We start from the raw sequence: 14,165 nt of genomic DNA on the forward strand, positions 1-14,165 counted from the left end.
CTCTCCTCCAGCTGCTCGGCCACGGTGCGCCTGCATAGCTTAGAGCTTGCCACACATCTGCCCTCGCTGTTGGACAGGTAGCAGAAGGCAAGGCGCGCGTTTTTCTGCAATGTTTCGGTGATGACAAGCGGTTGATATGCTTGTAAGTGTAGCATATGAAACAAGAATCGTATGAAGCATCCGTAGCCAGGTGCTAAAGTCGCAGTATGGCCGCAGGTGACGGTCGTATGATGGGTCTGTAGCCACAACAGGTTGGCAGCAAAGCAAATACCGCTAACTGAAAGCACCCTGCTGTAGCCCCAGTGGCGCAATTGGTTAGCGCACGGTACTTATAAGGCAGTAGCCGTGAGCAATGCCGGGGTTGTGAGTTCGAGCCTCACCTGGGGCATACTTTTATTTCGTAGCAGCTGACTCTGAAAGCATCGGGACGCTAGATTTGAGATGAATCACCTACTTGAGAAGAATAAGTGTGCGTGCGTTGTGCGTGTCGTTTGCGTATTCCTCGGTAGTATAGTGGTTAGTATCCCCGCCTGTCACGCGGGAGACCGGGGTTCGATTCCCCGCCGGGGAGGTGCGATTTTTATATCGCGAAAGTTGCACGTGTGGCCCGATAGGACATTAACGTTGTGATCGAGAAATGTAGTTGCTGCAGAATCGTAAGAAACTCTGCGTCTTAGGAAGTGTTTCTCGTATTCTCCACACGACGTCGTCATCGTTTCAGAACTTACAGGGTTTGCTGTTGACGCTGGGTCAGCGCACCCCAGGCTTAATGATCGAGCTCGAAGCACACAAGAAAAAGAATAATTTTAGCAGAGCGTGGTTTCGATCCACGGACCTCTGGGTTATGGGCCCAGCACGCTTCCACTGCGCCACTCTGCTGCGTGACGTGGGATACTTGGAAAAGCGTTGTCAGCGTCGCGTACCGTTTAATTAACTGTGCAACATCTCTCAGCTTGACTTGTCTCGACTTTGCTCGACTGACGCTACGCTGACGCTTGCACGAAGCGATATTTACCACGATCGTCTCGAGATGCAGCTGCGAGATGCTCAGGATTGACATTGCACTCCACGCAGGTGGAAACATTCGAATGCACTGCCTAGCTACGCGCCCGCAACTAACAAAATGCCGACCCTGCCAGGATTCGAACCTGGAATCTTCTGATCCGTAGTCAGACGCGTTATCCGTTGCGCCACAGGGCCACTGTTCGTCTTTCGTCATATGACGCGGGTACACATCGCAGAGCAACGTGTTCTCCGTGGCTCGGCAACTGCGTGTCGTCCACTGACAACGGCGGCGCGGCCACTCTGGTCTTCCGCACTCTGCAGGGAGCTGCCAAGGAAGGCATCTCTCCTCCAGCTGCTCGGCCACGGTGCGCCTGCATAGCTTAGAGCTTGCCACACATCTGCCCTCGCTGTTGGACAGGTAGCAGAAGGCAAGGCGCGCGTTTTTCTGCAATGTTTCGGTGATGACAAGCGGTTGATATGCTTGTAAGTGTAGCATATGAAACAAGAATCGTATGAAGCATCCGTAGCCAGGTGCTAAAGTCGCAGTATGGCCGCAGGTGACGGTCGTATGATGGGTCTGTAGCCACAACAGGTTGGCAGCAAAGCAAATACCGCTAACTGAAAGCACCCTGCTGTAGCCCCAGTGGCGCAATTGGTTAGCGCACGGTACTTATAAGGCAGTAGCCGTGAGCAATGCCGGGGTTGTGAGTTCGAGCCTCACCTGGGGCATACTTTTATTTCGTAGCAGCTGACTCTGAAAGCATCGGGACGCTAGATTTGAGATGAATCACCTACTTGAGAAGAATAAGTGTGCGTGCGTTGTGCGTGTCGTTTGCGTATTCCTCGGTAGTATAGTGGTTAGTATCCCCGCCTGTCACGCGGGAGACCGGGGTTCGATTCCCCGCCGGGGAGGTGCGATTTTTATATCGCGAAAGTTGCACGTGTGGCCCGATAGGACATTAACGTTGTGATCGAGAAATGTAGTTGCTGCAGAATCGTAAGAAACTCTGCGTCTTAGGAAGTGTTTCTCGTATTCTCCACACGACGTCGTCATCGTTTCAGAACTTACAGGGTTTGCTGTTGACGCTGGGTCAGCGCACCCCAGGCTTAATGATCGAGCTCGAAGCACACAAGAAAAAGAATAATTTTAGCAGAGCGTGGTTTCGATCCACGGACCTCTGGGTTATGGGCCCAGCACGCTTCCACTGCGCCACTCTGCTGCGTGACGTGGGATACTTGGAAAAGCGTTGTCAGCGTCGCGTACCGTTTAATTAACTGTGCAACATCTCTCAGCTTGACTTGTCTCGACTTTGCTCGACTGACGCTACGCTGACGCTTGCACGAAGCGATATTTACCACGATCGTCTCGAGATGCAGCTGCGAGATGCTCAGGATTGACATTGCACTCCACGCAGGTGGAAACATTCGAATGCACTGCCTAGCTACGCGCCCGCAACTAACAAAATGCCGACCCTGCCAGGATTCGAACCTGGAATCTTCTGATCCGTAGTCAGACGCGTTATCCGTTGCGCCACAGGGCCACTGTTCGTCTTTCGTCATATGACGCGGGTACACATCGCAGAGCAACGTGTTCTCCGTGGCTCGGCAACTGCGTGTCGTCCACTGACAACGGCGGCGCGGCCACTCTGGTCTTCCGCACTCTGCAGGGAGCTGCCAAGGAAGGCATCTCTCCTCCAGCTGCTCGGCCACGGTGCGCCTGCATAGCTTAGAGCTTGCCACACATCTGCCCTCGCTGTTGGACAGGTAGCAGAAGGCAAGGCGCGCGTTTTTCTGCAATGTTTCGGTGATGACAAGCGGTTGATATGCTTGTAAGTGTAGCATATGAAACAAGAATCGTATGAAGCATCCGTAGCCAGGTGCTAAAGTCGCAGTATGGCCGCAGGTGACGGTCGTATGATGGGTCTGTAGCCACAACAGGTTGGCAGCAAAGCAAATACCGCTAACTGAAAGCACCCTGCTGTAGCCCCAGTGGCGCAATTGGTTAGCGCACGGTACTTATAAGGCAGTAGCCGTGAGCAATGCCGGGGTTGTGAGTTCGAGCCTCACCTGGGGCATACTTTTATTTCGTAGCAGCTGACTCTGAAAGCATCGGGACGCTAGATTTGAGATGAATCACCTACTTGAGAAGAATAAGTGTGCGTGCGTTGTGCGTGTCGTTTGCGTATTCCTCGGTAGTATAGTGGTTAGTATCCCCGCCTGTCACGCGGGAGACCGGGGTTCGATTCCCCGCCGGGGAGGTGCGATTTTTATATCGCGAAAGTTGCACGTGTGGCCCGATAGGACATTAACGTTGTGATCGAGAAATGTAGTTGCTGCAGAATCGTAAGAAACTCTGCGTCTTAGGAAGTGTTTCTCGTATTCTCCACACGACGTCGTCATCGTTTCAGAACTTACAGGGTTTGCTGTTGACGCTGGGTCAGCGCACCCCAGGCTTAATGATCGAGCTCGAAGCACACAAGAAAAAGAATAATTTTAGCAGAGCGTGGTTTCGATCCACGGACCTCTGGGTTATGGGCCCAGCACGCTTCCACTGCGCCACTCTGCTGCGTGACGTGGGATACTTGGAAAAGCGTTGTCAGCGTCGCGTACCGTTTAATTAACTGTGCAACATCTCTCAGCTTGACTTGTCTCGACTTTGCTCGACTGACGCTACGCTGACGCTTGCACGAAGCGATATTTACCACGATCGTCTCGAGATGCAGCTGCGAGATGCTCAGGATTGACATTGCACTCCACGCAGGTGGAAACATTCGAATGCACTGCCTAGCTACGCGCCCGCAACTAACAAAATGCCGACCCTGCCAGGATTCGAACCTGGAATCTTCTGATCCGTAGTCAGACGCGTTATCCGTTGCGCCACAGGGCCACTGTTCCTCTTTCGTCATATGACGCGGGTACACATCGCAGAGCAACGTGTTCTCCGTGGCTCGGCAACTGCGTGTCGTCCACTGACAACGGCGGCGCGGCCACTCTGGTCTTCCGCACTCTGCAGGGAGCTGCCAAGGAAGGCATCTCTCCTCCAGCTGCTCGGCCACGGTGCGCCTGCATAGCTTAGAGCTTGCCACACATCTGCCCTCGCTGTTGGACAGGTAGCAGAAGGCAAGGCGCGCGTTTTTCTGCAATGTTTCGGTGATGACAAGCGGTTGATATGCTTGTAAGTGTAGCATATGAAACAAGAATCGTATGAAGCATCCGTAGCCAGGTGCTAAAGTCGCAGTATGGCCGCAGGTGACGGTCGTATGATGGGTCTGTAGCCACAACAGGTTGGCAGCAAAGCAAATACCGCTAACTGAAAGCACCCTGCTGTAGCCCCAGTGGCGCAATTGGTTAGCGCACGGTACTTATAAGGCAGTAGCCGTGAGCAATGCCGGGGTTGTGAGTTCGAGCCTCACCTGGGGCATACTTTTATTTCGTAGCAGCTGACTCTGAAAGCATCGGGACGCTAGATTTGAGATGAATCACCTACTTGAGAAGAATAAGTGTGCGTGCGTTGTGCGTGTCGTTTGCGTATTCCTCGGTAGTATAGTGGTTAGTATCCCCGCCTGTCACGCGGGAGACCGGGGTTCGATTCCCCGCCGGGGAGGTGCGATTTTTACATCGCCAAAGTTGCACGTGTGGCCCGATAGGACATTAACGTTGTGATCGAGAAATGTAGTTGCTGCAGAATCGTAAGAAACTCTGCGTCTTAGGAAGTGTTTCTCGTATTCTCCACACGACGTCGTCATCGTTTCAGAACTTACAGGGTTTGCTGTTGACGCTGGGTCAGCGCACCCCAGGCTTAATGATCGAGCTCGAAGCACACAAGAAAAAGAATAATTTTAGCAGAGCGTGGTTTCGATCCACGGACCTCTGGGTTATGGGCCCAGCACGCTTCCACTGCGCCACTCAGACGTGACGTGGGATACTTGGAAAAGCGTTGTCAGCGTCGCGTACCGTTTAATTAACTGTGCAACATCTCTCAGCTTGACTTGTCTCGACTTTGCTCGACTGACGCTACGCTGACGCTTGCACGAAGCGATATTTACCACGATCGTCTCGAGATGCAGCTGCGAGATGCTCAGGATTGACATTGCACTCCACGCAGGTGGAAACATTCGAATGCACTGCCTAGCTACGCGCCCGCAACTAACAAAATGCCGACCCTGCCAGGATTCGAACCTGGAATCTTCTGATCCGTAGTCAGACGCGTTATCCGTTGCGCCACAGGGCCACTGTTCGTCTTTCGTCATATGACGCGGGTACACATCGCAGAGCAACGTGTTCTCCGTGGCTCGGCAACTGCGTGTCGTCCACTGACAACGGCGGCGCGGCCACTCTGGTCTTCCGCACTCTGCAGGGAGCTGCCAAGGAAGGCATCTCTCCTCCAGCTGCTCGGCCACGGTGCGCCTGCATAGCTTAGAGCTTGCCACACATCTGCCCTCGCTGTTGGACAGGTAGCAGAAGGCAAGGCGCGCGTTTTTCTGCAATGTTTCGGTGATGACAAGCGGTTGATATGCTTGTAAGTGTAGCATATGAAACAAGAATCGTATGAAGCATCCGTAGCCAGGTGCTAAAGTCGCAGTATGGCCGCAGGTGACGGTCGTATGATGGGTCTGTAGCCACAACAGGTTGGCAGCAAAGCAAATACCGCTAACTGAAAGCACCCTGCTGTAGCCCCAGTGGCGCAATTGGTTAGCGCACGGTACTTATAAGGCAGTAGCCGTGAGCAATGCCGGGGTTGTGAGTTCGAGCCTCACCTGGGGCATACTTTTATTTCGTAGCAGCTGACTCTGAAAGCATCGGGACGCTAGATTTGAGATGAATCACCTACTTGAGAAGAATAAGTGTGCGTGCGTTGTGCGTGTCGTTTGCGTATTCCTCGGTAGTATAGTGGTTAGTATCCCCGCCTGTCACGCGGGAGACCGGGGTTCGATTCCCCGCCGGGGAGGTGCGATTTTTACATCGCCAAAGTTGCACGTGTGGCCCGATAGGACATTAACGTTGTGATCGAGAAATGTAGTTGCTGCAGAATCGTAAGAAACTCTGCGTCTTAGGAAGTGTTTCTCGTATTCTCCACACGACGTCGTCATCGTTTCAGAACTTACAGGGTTTGCTGTTGACGCTGGGTCAGCGCACCCCAGGCTTAATGATCGAGCTCGAAGCACACAAGAAAAAGAATAATTTTAGCAGAGCGTGGTTTCGATCCACGGACCTCTGGGTTATGGGCCCAGCACGCTTCCACTGCGCCACTCAGACGTGACGTGGGATACTTGGAAAAGCGTTGTCAGCGTCGCGTACCGTTTAATTAACTGTGCAACATCTCTCAGCTTGACTTGTCTCGACTTTGCTCGACTGACGCTACGCTGACGCTTGCACGAAGCGATATTTACCACGATCGTCTCGAGATGCAGCTGCGAGATGCTCAGGATTGACATTGCACTCCACGCAGGTGGAAACATTCGAATGCACTGCCTAGCTACGCGCCCGCAACTAACAAAATGCCGACCCTGCCAGGATTCGAACCTGGAATCTTCTGATCCGTAGTCAGACGCGTTATCCGTTGCGCCACAGGGCCACTGTTCGTCTTTCGTCATATGACGCGGGTACACATCGCAGAGCAACGTGTTCTCCGTGGCTCGGCAACTGCGTGTCGTCCACTGACAACGGCGGCGCGGCCACTCTGGTCTTCCGCACTCTGCAGGGAGCTGCCAAGGAAGGCATCTCTCCTCCAGCTGCTCGGCCACGGTGCGCCTGCATAGCTTAGAGCTTGCCACACATCTGCCCTCGCTGTTGGACAGGTAGCAGAAGGCAAGGCGCGCGTTTTTCTGCAATGTTTCGGTGATGACAAGCGGTTGATATGCTTGTAAGTGTAGCATATGAAACAAGAATCGTATGAAGCATCCGTAGCCAGGTGCTAAAGTCGCAGTATGGCCGCAGGTGACGGTCGTATGATGGGTCTGTAGCCACAACAGGTTGGCAGCAAAGCAAATACCGCTAACTGAAAGCACCCTGCTGTAGCCCCAGTGGCGCAATTGGTTAGCGCACGGTACTTATAAGGCAGTAGCCGTGAGCAATGCCGGGGTTGTGAGTTCGAGCCTCACCTGGGGCATACTTTTATTTCGTAGCAGCTGACTCTGAAAGCATCGGGACGCTAGATTTGAGATGAATCACCTACTTGAGAAGAATAAGTGTGCGTGCGTTGTGCGTGTCGTTTGCGTATTCCTCGGTAGTATAGTGGTTAGTATCCCCGCCTGTCACGCGGGAGACCGGGGTTCGATTCCCCGCCGGGGAGGTGCGATTTTTATATCGCGAAAGTTGCACGTGTGGCCCGATAGGACATTAACGTTGTGATCGAGAAATGTAGTTGCTGCAGAATCGTAAGAAACTCTGCGTCTTAGGAAGTGTTTCTCGTATTCTCCACACGACGTCGTCATCGTTTCAGAACTTACAGGGTTTGCTGTTGACGCTGGGTCAGCGCACCCCAGGCTTAATGATCGAGCTCGAAGCACACAAGAAAAAGAATAATTTTAGCAGAGCGTGGTTTCGATCCACGGACCTCTGGGTTATGGGCCCAGCACGCTTCCACTGCGCCACTCTGCTGCGTGACGTGGGATACTTGGAAAAGCGTTGTCAGCGTCGCGTACCGTTTAATTAACTGTGCAACATCTCTCAGCTTGACTTGTCTCGACTTTGCTCGACTGACGCTACGCTGACGCTTGCACGAAGCGATATTTACCACGATCGTCTCGAGATGCAGCTGCGAGATGCTCAGGATTGACATTGCACTCCACGCAGGTGGAAACATTCGAATGCACTGCCTAGCTACGCGCCCGCAACTAACAAAATGCCGACCCTGCCAGGATTCGAACCTGGAATCTTCTGATCCGTAGTCAGACGCGTTATCCGTTGCGCCACAGGGCCACTGTTCGTCTTTCGTCATATGACGCGGGTACACATCGCAGAGCAACGTGTTCTCCGTGGCTCGGCAACTGCGTGTCGTCCACTGACAACGGCGGCGCGGCCACTCTGGTCTTCCGCACTCTGCAGGGAGCTGCCAAGGAAGGCATCTCTCCTCCAGCTGCTCGGCCACGGTGCGCCTGCATAGCTTAGAGCTTGCCACACATCTGCCCTCGCTGTTGGACAGGTAGCAGAAGGCAAGGCGCGCGTTTTTCTGCAATGTTTCGGTGATGACAAGCGGTTGATATGCTTGTAAGTGTAGCATATGAAACAAGAATCGTATGAAGCATCCGTAGCCAGGTGCTAAAGTCGCAGTATGGCCGCAGGTGACGGTCGTATGATGGGTCTGTAGCCACAACAGGTTGGCAGCAAAGCAAATACCGCTAACTGAAAGCACCCTGCTGTAGCCCCAGTGGCGCAATTGGTTAGCGCACGGTACTTATAAGGCAGTAGCCGTGAGCAATGCCGGGGTTGTGAGTTCGAGCCTCACCTGGGGCATACTTTTATTTCGTAGCAGCTGACTCTGAAAGCATCGGGACGCTAGATTTGAGATGAATCACCTACTTGAGAAGAATAAGTGTGCGTGCGTTGTGCGTGTCGTTTGCGTATTCCTCGGTAGTATAGTGGTTAGTATCCCCGCCTGTCACGCGGGAGACCGGGGTTCGATTCCTCGCCGGGGAGGTGCGATTTTTATATCGCGAAAGTTGCACGTGTGGCCCGATAGGACATTAACGTTGTGATCGAGAAATGTAGTTGCTGCAGAATCGTAAGAAACTCTGCGTCTTAGGAAGTGTTTCTCGTATTCTCCACACGACGTCGTCATCGTTTCAGAACTTACAGGGTTTGCTGTTGACGCTGGGTCAGCGCACCCCAGGCTTAATGATCGAGCTCGAAGCACACAAGAAAAAGAATAATTTTAGCAGAGCGTGGTTTCGATCCACGGACCTCTGGGTTATGGGCCCAGCACGCTTCCACTGCGCCACTCTGCTGCGTGACGTGGGATACTTGGAAAAGCGTTGTCAGCGTCGCGTACCGTTTAATTAACTGTGCAACATCTCTCAGCTTGACTTGTCTCGACTTTGCTCGACTGACGCTACGCTGACGCTTGCACGAAGCGATATTTACCACGATCGTCTCGAGATGCAGCTGCGAGATGCTCAGGATTGACATTGCACTCCACGCAGGTGGAAACATTCGAATGCACTGCCTAGCTACGCGCCCGCAACTAACAAAATGCCGACCCTGCCAGGATTCGAACCTGGAATCTTCTGATCCGTAGTCAGACGCGTTATCCGTTGCGCCACAGGGCCACTGTTCGTCTTTCGTCATATGACGCGGGTACACATCGCAGAGCAACGTGTTCTCCGTGGCTCGGCAACTGCGTGTCGTCCACTGACAACGGCGGCGCGGCCACTCTGGTCTTCCGCACTCTGCAGGGAGCTGCCAAGGAAGGCATCTCTCCTCCAGCTGCTCGGCCACGGTGCGCCTGCATAGCTTAGAGCTTGCCACACATCTGCCCTCGCTGTTGGACAGGTAGCAGAAGGCAAGGCGCGCGTTTTTCTGCAATGTTTCGGTGATGACAAGCGGTTGATATGCTTGTAAGTGTAGCATATGAAACAAGAATCGTATGAAGCATCCGTAGCCAGGTGCTAAAGTCGCAGTATGGCCGCAGGTGACGGTCGTATGATGGGTCTGTAGCCACAACAGGTTGGCAGCAAAGCAAATACCGCTAACTGAAAGCACCCTGCTGTAGCCCCAGTGGCGCAATTGGTTAGCGCACGGTACTTATAAGGCAGTAGCCGTGAGCAATGCCGGGGTTGTGAGTTCGAGCCTCACCTGGGGCATACTTTTATTTCGTAGCAGCTGACTCTGAAAGCATCGGGACGCTAGATTTGAGATGAATCACCTACTTGAGAAGAATAAGTGTGCGTGCGTTGTGCGTGTCGTTTGCGTATTCCTCGGTAGTATAGTGGTTAGTATCCCCGCCTGTCACGCGGGAGACCGGGGTTCGATTCCCCGCCGGGGAGGTGCGATTTTTACATCGCCAAAGTTGCACGTGTGGCCCGATAGGACATTAACGTTGTGATCGAGAAATGTAGTTGCTGCAGAATCGTAAGAAACTCTGCGTCTTAGGAAGTGTTTCTCGTATTCTCCACACGACGTCGTCATCGTTTCAGAACTTACAGGGTTTGCTGTTGACGCTGGGTCAGCGCACCCCAGGCTTAATGATCGAGCTCGAAGCACACAAGAAAAAGAATAATTTTAGCAGAGCGTGGTTTCGATCCACGGACCTCTGGGTTATGGGCCCAGCACGCTTCCACTGCGCCACTCAGACGTGACGTGGGATACTTGGAAAAGCGTTGTCAGCGTCGCGTACCGTTTAATTAACTGTGCAACATCTCTCAGCTTGACTTGTCTCGACTTTGCTCGACTGACGCTACGCTGACGCTTGCACGAAGCGATATTTACCACGATCGTCTCGAGATGCAGCTGCGAGATGCTCAGGATTGACATTGCACTCCACGCAGGTGGAAACATTCGAATGCACTGCCTAGCTACGCGCCCGCAACTAACAAAATGCCGACCCTGCCAGGATTCGAACCTGGAATCTTCTGATCCGTAGTCAGACGCGTTATCCGTTGCGCCACAGGGCCACTGTTCGTCTTTCGTCATATGACGCGGGTACACATCGCAGAGCAACGTGTTCTCCGTGGCTCGGCAACTGCGTGTCGTCCACTGACAACGGCGGCGCGGCCACTCTGGTCTTCCGCACTCTGCAGGGAGCTGCCAAGGAAGGCATCTCTCCTCCAGCTGCTCGGCCACGGTGCGCCTGCATAGCTTAGAGCTTGCCACACATCTGCCCTCGCTGTTGGACAGGTAGCAGAAGGCAAGGCGCGCGTTTTTCTGCAATGTTTCGGTGATGACAAGCGGTTGATATGCTTGTAAGTGTAGCATATGAAACAAGAATCGTATGAAGCATCCGTAGCCAGGTGCTAAAGTCGCAGTATGGCCGCAGGTGACGGTCGTATGATGGGTCTGTAGCCACAACAGGTTGGCAGCAAAGCAAATACCGCTAACTGAAAGCACCCTGCTGTAGCCCCAGTGGCGCAATTGGTTAGCGCACGGTACTTATAAGGCAGTAGCCGTGAGCAATGCCGGGGTTGTGAGTTCGAGCCTCACCTGGGGCATACTTTTATTTCGTAGCAGCTGACTCTGAAAGCATCGGGACGCTAGATTTGAGATGAATCACCTACTTGAGAAGAATAAGTGTGCGTGCGTTGTGCGTGTCGTTTGCGTATTCCTCGGTAGTATAGTGGTTAGTATCCCCGCCTGTCACGCGGGAGACCGGGGTTCGATTCCCCGCCGGGGAGGTGCGATTTTTATATCGCGAAAGTTGCACGTGTGGCCCGATAGGACATTAACGTTGTGATCGAGAAATGTAGTTGCTGCAGAATCGTAAGAAACTCTGCGTCTTAGGAAGTGTTTCTCGTATTCTCCACACGACGTCGTCATCGTTTCAGAACTTACAGGGTTTGCTGTTGACGCTGGGTCAGCGCACCCCAGGCTTAATGATCGAGCTCGAAGCACACAAGAAAAAGAATAATTTTAGCAGAGCGTGGTTTCGATCCACGGACCTCTGGGTTATGGGCCCAGCACGCTTCCACTGCGCCACTCTGCTGCGTGACGTGGGATACTTGGAAAAGCGTTGTCAGCGTCGCGTACCGTTTAATTAACTGTGCAACATCTCTCAGCTTGACTTGTCTCGACTTTGCTCGACTGACGCTACGCTGACGCTTGCACGAAGCGATATTTACCACGATCGTCTCGAGATGCAGCTGCGAGATGCTCAGGATTGACATTGCACTCCACGCAGGTGGAAACATTCGAATGCACTGCCTAGCTACGCGCCCGCAACTAACAAAATGCCGACCCTGCCAGGATTCGAACCTGGAATCTTCTGATCCGTAGTCAGACGCGTTATCCGTTGCGCCACAGGGCCACTGTTCGTCTTTCGTCATATGACGCGGGTACACATCGCAGAGCAACGTGTTCTCCGTGGCTCGGCAACTGCGTGTCGTCCACTGACAACGGCGGCGCGGCCACTCTGGTCTTCCGCACTCTGCAGGGAGCTGCCAAGGAAGGCATCTCTCCTCCAGCTGCTCGGCCACGGTGCGCCTGCATAGCTTAGAGCTTGCCACACATCTGCCCTCGCTGTTGGACAGGTAGCAGAAGGCAAGGCGCGCGTTTTTCTGCAATGTTTCGGTGATGACAAGCGGTTGATATGCTTGTAAGTGTAGCATATGAAACAAGAATCGTATGAAGCATCCGTAGCCAGGTGCTAAAGTCGCAGTATGGCCGCAGGTGACGGTCGTATGATGGGTCTGTAGCCACAACAGGTTGGCAGCAAAGCAAATACCGCTAACTGAAAGCACCCTGCTGTAGCCCCAGTGGCGCAATTGGTTAGCGCACGGTACTTATAAGGCAGTAGCCGTGAGCAATGCCGGGGTTGTGAGTTCGAGCCTCACCTGGGGCATACTTTTATTTCGTAGCAGCTGACTCTGAAAGCATCGGGACGCTAGATTTGAGATGAATCACCTACTTGAGAAGAATAAGTGTGCGTGCGTTGTGCGTGTCGTTTGCGTATTCCTCGGTAGTATAGTGGTTAGTATCCCCGCCTGTCACGCGGGAGACCGGGGTTCGATTCCCCGCCGGGGAGGTGCGATTTTTATATCGCGAAAGTTGCACGTGTGGCCCGATAGGACATTAACGTTGTGATCGAGAAATGTAGTTGCTGCAGAATCGTAAGAAACTCTGCGTCTTAGGAAGTGTTTCTCGTATTCTCCACACGACGTCGTCATCGTTTCAGAACTTACAGGGTTTGCTGTTGACGCTGGGTCAGCGCACCCCAGGCTTAATGATCGAGCTCGAAGCACACAAGAAAAAGAATAATTTTAGCAGAGCGTGGTTTCGATCCACGGACCTCTGGGTTATGGGCCCAGCACGCTTCCACTGCGCCACTCTGCTGCGTGACGTGGGATACTTGGAAAAGCGTTGTCAGCGTCGCGTACCGTTTAATTAACTGTGCAACATCTCTCAGCTTGACTTGTCTCGACTTTGCTCGACTGACGCTACGCTGACGCTTGCACGAAGCGATATTTACCACGATCGTCTCGAGATGCAGCTGCGAGATGCTCAGGATTGACATTGCACTCCACGCAGGTGGAAACATTCGAATGCACTGCCTAGCTACGCGCCCGCAACTAACAAAATGCCGACCCTGCCAGGATTCGAACCTGGAATCTTCTGATCCGTAGTCAGACGCGTTATCCGTTGCGCCACAGGGCCACTGTTCGTCTTTCGTCATATGACGCGGGTACACATCGCAGAGCAACGTGTTCTCCGTGGCTCGGCAACTGCGTGTCGTCCACTGACAACGGCGGCGCGGCCACTCTGGTCTTCCGCACTCTGCAGGGAGCTGCCAAGGAAGGCATCTCTCCTCCAGCTGCTCGGCCACGGTGCGCCTGCATAGCTTAGAGCTTGCCACACATCTGCCCTCGCTGTTGGACAGGTAGCAGAAGGCAAGGCGCGCGTTTTTCTGCAATGTTTCGGTGATGACAAGCGGTTGATATGCTTGTAAGTGTAGCATATGAAACAAGAATCGTATGAAGCATCCGTAGCCAGGTGCTAAAGTCGCAGTATGGCCGCAGGTGACGGTCGTATGATGGGTCTGTAGCCACAACAGGTTGGCAGCAAAGCAAATACCGCTAACTGAAAGCACCCTGCTGTAGCCCCAGTGGCGCAATTGGTTAGCGCACGGTACTTATAAGGCAGTAGCCGTGAGCAATGCCGGGGTTGTGAGTTCGAGCCTCACCTGGGGCATACTTTTATTTCGTAGCAGCTGACTCTGAAAGCATCGGGACGCTAGATTTGAGATGAATCACCTACTTGAGAAGAATAAGTGTGCGTGCGTTGTGCGTGTCGTTTGCGTATTCCTCGGTAGTATAGTGGTTAGTATCCCCGCCTGTCACGCGGGAGACCGGGGTTCGATTCCCCGCCGGGGAGGTGCGATTTTTATATCGCGAAAGTTGCACGTGTGGCCCGATAGGACATTAACGTTGTGATCGAGAAATGTAGTTGCTGCAGAATCGTAAGAAACTCTGCGTCTTAGGAAGTGTTTCTCGTATTCTCCACACGACGTCGTC

General features: G+C 53.2%; 39 non-coding genes across 39 annotated transcripts; 22 read left to right on the top strand and 17 right to left on the bottom strand.

Annotated features, from left to right (window-relative positions):
* The first annotated feature begins 296 nt into the window (after positions 1–296).
* On the top strand, positions 297–388 carry Trnai-uau (transfer RNA isoleucine (anticodon UAU)). Its single transcript is given in 2 exon segments — positions 297–334; positions 353–388. It is a non-coding gene; the product is annotated as a tRNA-Ile (tRNA).
* Positions 389–499: 111 nt separating this feature from the next.
* On the top strand, positions 500–571 carry Trnad-guc (transfer RNA aspartic acid (anticodon GUC)). Its single transcript has one exon. It is a non-coding gene; the product is annotated as a tRNA-Asp (tRNA).
* Positions 572–807: 236 nt separating this feature from the next.
* On the bottom strand, positions 808–879 carry Trnam-cau (transfer RNA methionine (anticodon CAU)). Its single transcript has one exon. It is a non-coding gene; the product is annotated as a tRNA-Met (tRNA).
* Positions 880–1,127: 248 nt separating this feature from the next.
* Positions 1,128–1,200, bottom strand: Trnar-acg (transfer RNA arginine (anticodon ACG)). The gene has a single exon. It is a non-coding gene; the product is annotated as a tRNA-Arg (tRNA).
* A 442-nt stretch (positions 1,201–1,642) lies between these two features.
* Trnai-uau (transfer RNA isoleucine (anticodon UAU)) lies at positions 1,643–1,734 on the top strand. Its single transcript is given in 2 exon segments — positions 1,643–1,680; positions 1,699–1,734. It is a non-coding gene; the product is annotated as a tRNA-Ile (tRNA).
* A 111-nt stretch (positions 1,735–1,845) lies between these two features.
* Trnad-guc (transfer RNA aspartic acid (anticodon GUC)) lies at positions 1,846–1,917 on the top strand. The gene has a single exon. It is a non-coding gene; the product is annotated as a tRNA-Asp (tRNA).
* A 236-nt stretch (positions 1,918–2,153) lies between these two features.
* On the bottom strand, positions 2,154–2,225 carry Trnam-cau (transfer RNA methionine (anticodon CAU)). Its single transcript has one exon. It is a non-coding gene; the product is annotated as a tRNA-Met (tRNA).
* A 248-nt stretch (positions 2,226–2,473) lies between these two features.
* Trnar-acg (transfer RNA arginine (anticodon ACG)) lies at positions 2,474–2,546 on the bottom strand. The gene has a single exon. It is a non-coding gene; the product is annotated as a tRNA-Arg (tRNA).
* A 442-nt stretch (positions 2,547–2,988) lies between these two features.
* Positions 2,989–3,080, top strand: Trnai-uau (transfer RNA isoleucine (anticodon UAU)). Its single transcript is given in 2 exon segments — positions 2,989–3,026; positions 3,045–3,080. It is a non-coding gene; the product is annotated as a tRNA-Ile (tRNA).
* Positions 3,081–3,191: 111 nt separating this feature from the next.
* Positions 3,192–3,263, top strand: Trnad-guc (transfer RNA aspartic acid (anticodon GUC)). Its single transcript has one exon. It is a non-coding gene; the product is annotated as a tRNA-Asp (tRNA).
* Positions 3,264–3,499: 236 nt separating this feature from the next.
* On the bottom strand, positions 3,500–3,571 carry Trnam-cau (transfer RNA methionine (anticodon CAU)). Its single transcript has one exon. It is a non-coding gene; the product is annotated as a tRNA-Met (tRNA).
* A 248-nt stretch (positions 3,572–3,819) lies between these two features.
* Trnar-acg (transfer RNA arginine (anticodon ACG)) lies at positions 3,820–3,892 on the bottom strand. The gene has a single exon. It is a non-coding gene; the product is annotated as a tRNA-Arg (tRNA).
* A 442-nt stretch (positions 3,893–4,334) lies between these two features.
* Trnai-uau (transfer RNA isoleucine (anticodon UAU)) lies at positions 4,335–4,426 on the top strand. Its single transcript is given in 2 exon segments — positions 4,335–4,372; positions 4,391–4,426. It is a non-coding gene; the product is annotated as a tRNA-Ile (tRNA).
* Positions 4,427–4,537: 111 nt separating this feature from the next.
* Positions 4,538–4,609, top strand: Trnad-guc (transfer RNA aspartic acid (anticodon GUC)). Its single transcript has one exon. It is a non-coding gene; the product is annotated as a tRNA-Asp (tRNA).
* A 554-nt stretch (positions 4,610–5,163) lies between these two features.
* On the bottom strand, positions 5,164–5,236 carry Trnar-acg (transfer RNA arginine (anticodon ACG)). The gene has a single exon. It is a non-coding gene; the product is annotated as a tRNA-Arg (tRNA).
* Positions 5,237–5,678: 442 nt separating this feature from the next.
* On the top strand, positions 5,679–5,770 carry Trnai-uau (transfer RNA isoleucine (anticodon UAU)). The gene is given in 2 exon segments: positions 5,679–5,716; positions 5,735–5,770. It is a non-coding gene; the product is annotated as a tRNA-Ile (tRNA).
* Positions 5,771–5,881: 111 nt separating this feature from the next.
* Trnad-guc (transfer RNA aspartic acid (anticodon GUC)) lies at positions 5,882–5,953 on the top strand. The gene has a single exon. It is a non-coding gene; the product is annotated as a tRNA-Asp (tRNA).
* A 554-nt stretch (positions 5,954–6,507) lies between these two features.
* Trnar-acg (transfer RNA arginine (anticodon ACG)) lies at positions 6,508–6,580 on the bottom strand. The gene has a single exon. It is a non-coding gene; the product is annotated as a tRNA-Arg (tRNA).
* A 442-nt stretch (positions 6,581–7,022) lies between these two features.
* On the top strand, positions 7,023–7,114 carry Trnai-uau (transfer RNA isoleucine (anticodon UAU)). Its single transcript is given in 2 exon segments — positions 7,023–7,060; positions 7,079–7,114. It is a non-coding gene; the product is annotated as a tRNA-Ile (tRNA).
* A 111-nt stretch (positions 7,115–7,225) lies between these two features.
* On the top strand, positions 7,226–7,297 carry Trnad-guc (transfer RNA aspartic acid (anticodon GUC)). The gene has a single exon. It is a non-coding gene; the product is annotated as a tRNA-Asp (tRNA).
* Positions 7,298–7,533: 236 nt separating this feature from the next.
* Positions 7,534–7,605, bottom strand: Trnam-cau (transfer RNA methionine (anticodon CAU)). Its single transcript has one exon. It is a non-coding gene; the product is annotated as a tRNA-Met (tRNA).
* Positions 7,606–7,853: 248 nt separating this feature from the next.
* Trnar-acg (transfer RNA arginine (anticodon ACG)) lies at positions 7,854–7,926 on the bottom strand. The gene has a single exon. It is a non-coding gene; the product is annotated as a tRNA-Arg (tRNA).
* A 442-nt stretch (positions 7,927–8,368) lies between these two features.
* Positions 8,369–8,460, top strand: Trnai-uau (transfer RNA isoleucine (anticodon UAU)). The gene is given in 2 exon segments: positions 8,369–8,406; positions 8,425–8,460. It is a non-coding gene; the product is annotated as a tRNA-Ile (tRNA).
* A 111-nt stretch (positions 8,461–8,571) lies between these two features.
* Trnad-guc (transfer RNA aspartic acid (anticodon GUC)) lies at positions 8,572–8,643 on the top strand. The gene has a single exon. It is a non-coding gene; the product is annotated as a tRNA-Asp (tRNA).
* A 236-nt stretch (positions 8,644–8,879) lies between these two features.
* Trnam-cau (transfer RNA methionine (anticodon CAU)) lies at positions 8,880–8,951 on the bottom strand. The gene has a single exon. It is a non-coding gene; the product is annotated as a tRNA-Met (tRNA).
* A 248-nt stretch (positions 8,952–9,199) lies between these two features.
* Positions 9,200–9,272, bottom strand: Trnar-acg (transfer RNA arginine (anticodon ACG)). Its single transcript has one exon. It is a non-coding gene; the product is annotated as a tRNA-Arg (tRNA).
* Positions 9,273–9,714: 442 nt separating this feature from the next.
* Trnai-uau (transfer RNA isoleucine (anticodon UAU)) lies at positions 9,715–9,806 on the top strand. Its single transcript is given in 2 exon segments — positions 9,715–9,752; positions 9,771–9,806. It is a non-coding gene; the product is annotated as a tRNA-Ile (tRNA).
* Positions 9,807–9,917: 111 nt separating this feature from the next.
* On the top strand, positions 9,918–9,989 carry Trnad-guc (transfer RNA aspartic acid (anticodon GUC)). Its single transcript has one exon. It is a non-coding gene; the product is annotated as a tRNA-Asp (tRNA).
* Positions 9,990–10,543: 554 nt separating this feature from the next.
* Positions 10,544–10,616, bottom strand: Trnar-acg (transfer RNA arginine (anticodon ACG)). Its single transcript has one exon. It is a non-coding gene; the product is annotated as a tRNA-Arg (tRNA).
* Positions 10,617–11,058: 442 nt separating this feature from the next.
* Positions 11,059–11,150, top strand: Trnai-uau (transfer RNA isoleucine (anticodon UAU)). The gene is given in 2 exon segments: positions 11,059–11,096; positions 11,115–11,150. It is a non-coding gene; the product is annotated as a tRNA-Ile (tRNA).
* Positions 11,151–11,261: 111 nt separating this feature from the next.
* Positions 11,262–11,333, top strand: Trnad-guc (transfer RNA aspartic acid (anticodon GUC)). Its single transcript has one exon. It is a non-coding gene; the product is annotated as a tRNA-Asp (tRNA).
* A 236-nt stretch (positions 11,334–11,569) lies between these two features.
* On the bottom strand, positions 11,570–11,641 carry Trnam-cau (transfer RNA methionine (anticodon CAU)). The gene has a single exon. It is a non-coding gene; the product is annotated as a tRNA-Met (tRNA).
* Positions 11,642–11,889: 248 nt separating this feature from the next.
* Positions 11,890–11,962, bottom strand: Trnar-acg (transfer RNA arginine (anticodon ACG)). The gene has a single exon. It is a non-coding gene; the product is annotated as a tRNA-Arg (tRNA).
* A 442-nt stretch (positions 11,963–12,404) lies between these two features.
* Positions 12,405–12,496, top strand: Trnai-uau (transfer RNA isoleucine (anticodon UAU)). Its single transcript is given in 2 exon segments — positions 12,405–12,442; positions 12,461–12,496. It is a non-coding gene; the product is annotated as a tRNA-Ile (tRNA).
* A 111-nt stretch (positions 12,497–12,607) lies between these two features.
* Positions 12,608–12,679, top strand: Trnad-guc (transfer RNA aspartic acid (anticodon GUC)). Its single transcript has one exon. It is a non-coding gene; the product is annotated as a tRNA-Asp (tRNA).
* Positions 12,680–12,915: 236 nt separating this feature from the next.
* Trnam-cau (transfer RNA methionine (anticodon CAU)) lies at positions 12,916–12,987 on the bottom strand. The gene has a single exon. It is a non-coding gene; the product is annotated as a tRNA-Met (tRNA).
* Positions 12,988–13,235: 248 nt separating this feature from the next.
* Positions 13,236–13,308, bottom strand: Trnar-acg (transfer RNA arginine (anticodon ACG)). The gene has a single exon. It is a non-coding gene; the product is annotated as a tRNA-Arg (tRNA).
* Positions 13,309–13,750: 442 nt separating this feature from the next.
* Positions 13,751–13,842, top strand: Trnai-uau (transfer RNA isoleucine (anticodon UAU)). The gene is given in 2 exon segments: positions 13,751–13,788; positions 13,807–13,842. It is a non-coding gene; the product is annotated as a tRNA-Ile (tRNA).
* Positions 13,843–13,953: 111 nt separating this feature from the next.
* Positions 13,954–14,025, top strand: Trnad-guc (transfer RNA aspartic acid (anticodon GUC)). The gene has a single exon. It is a non-coding gene; the product is annotated as a tRNA-Asp (tRNA).
* Positions 14,026–14,165: the final 140 nt, after the last annotated feature.

Source organism: Schistocerca cancellata, unplaced genomic scaffold (genome assembly GCF_023864275.1).
Source record: "Schistocerca cancellata isolate TAMUIC-IGC-003103 unplaced genomic scaffold, iqSchCanc2.1 HiC_scaffold_869, whole genome shotgun sequence".
Taxonomy (NCBI): domain Eukaryota; kingdom Metazoa; phylum Arthropoda; class Insecta; order Orthoptera; family Acrididae; genus Schistocerca; species Schistocerca cancellata.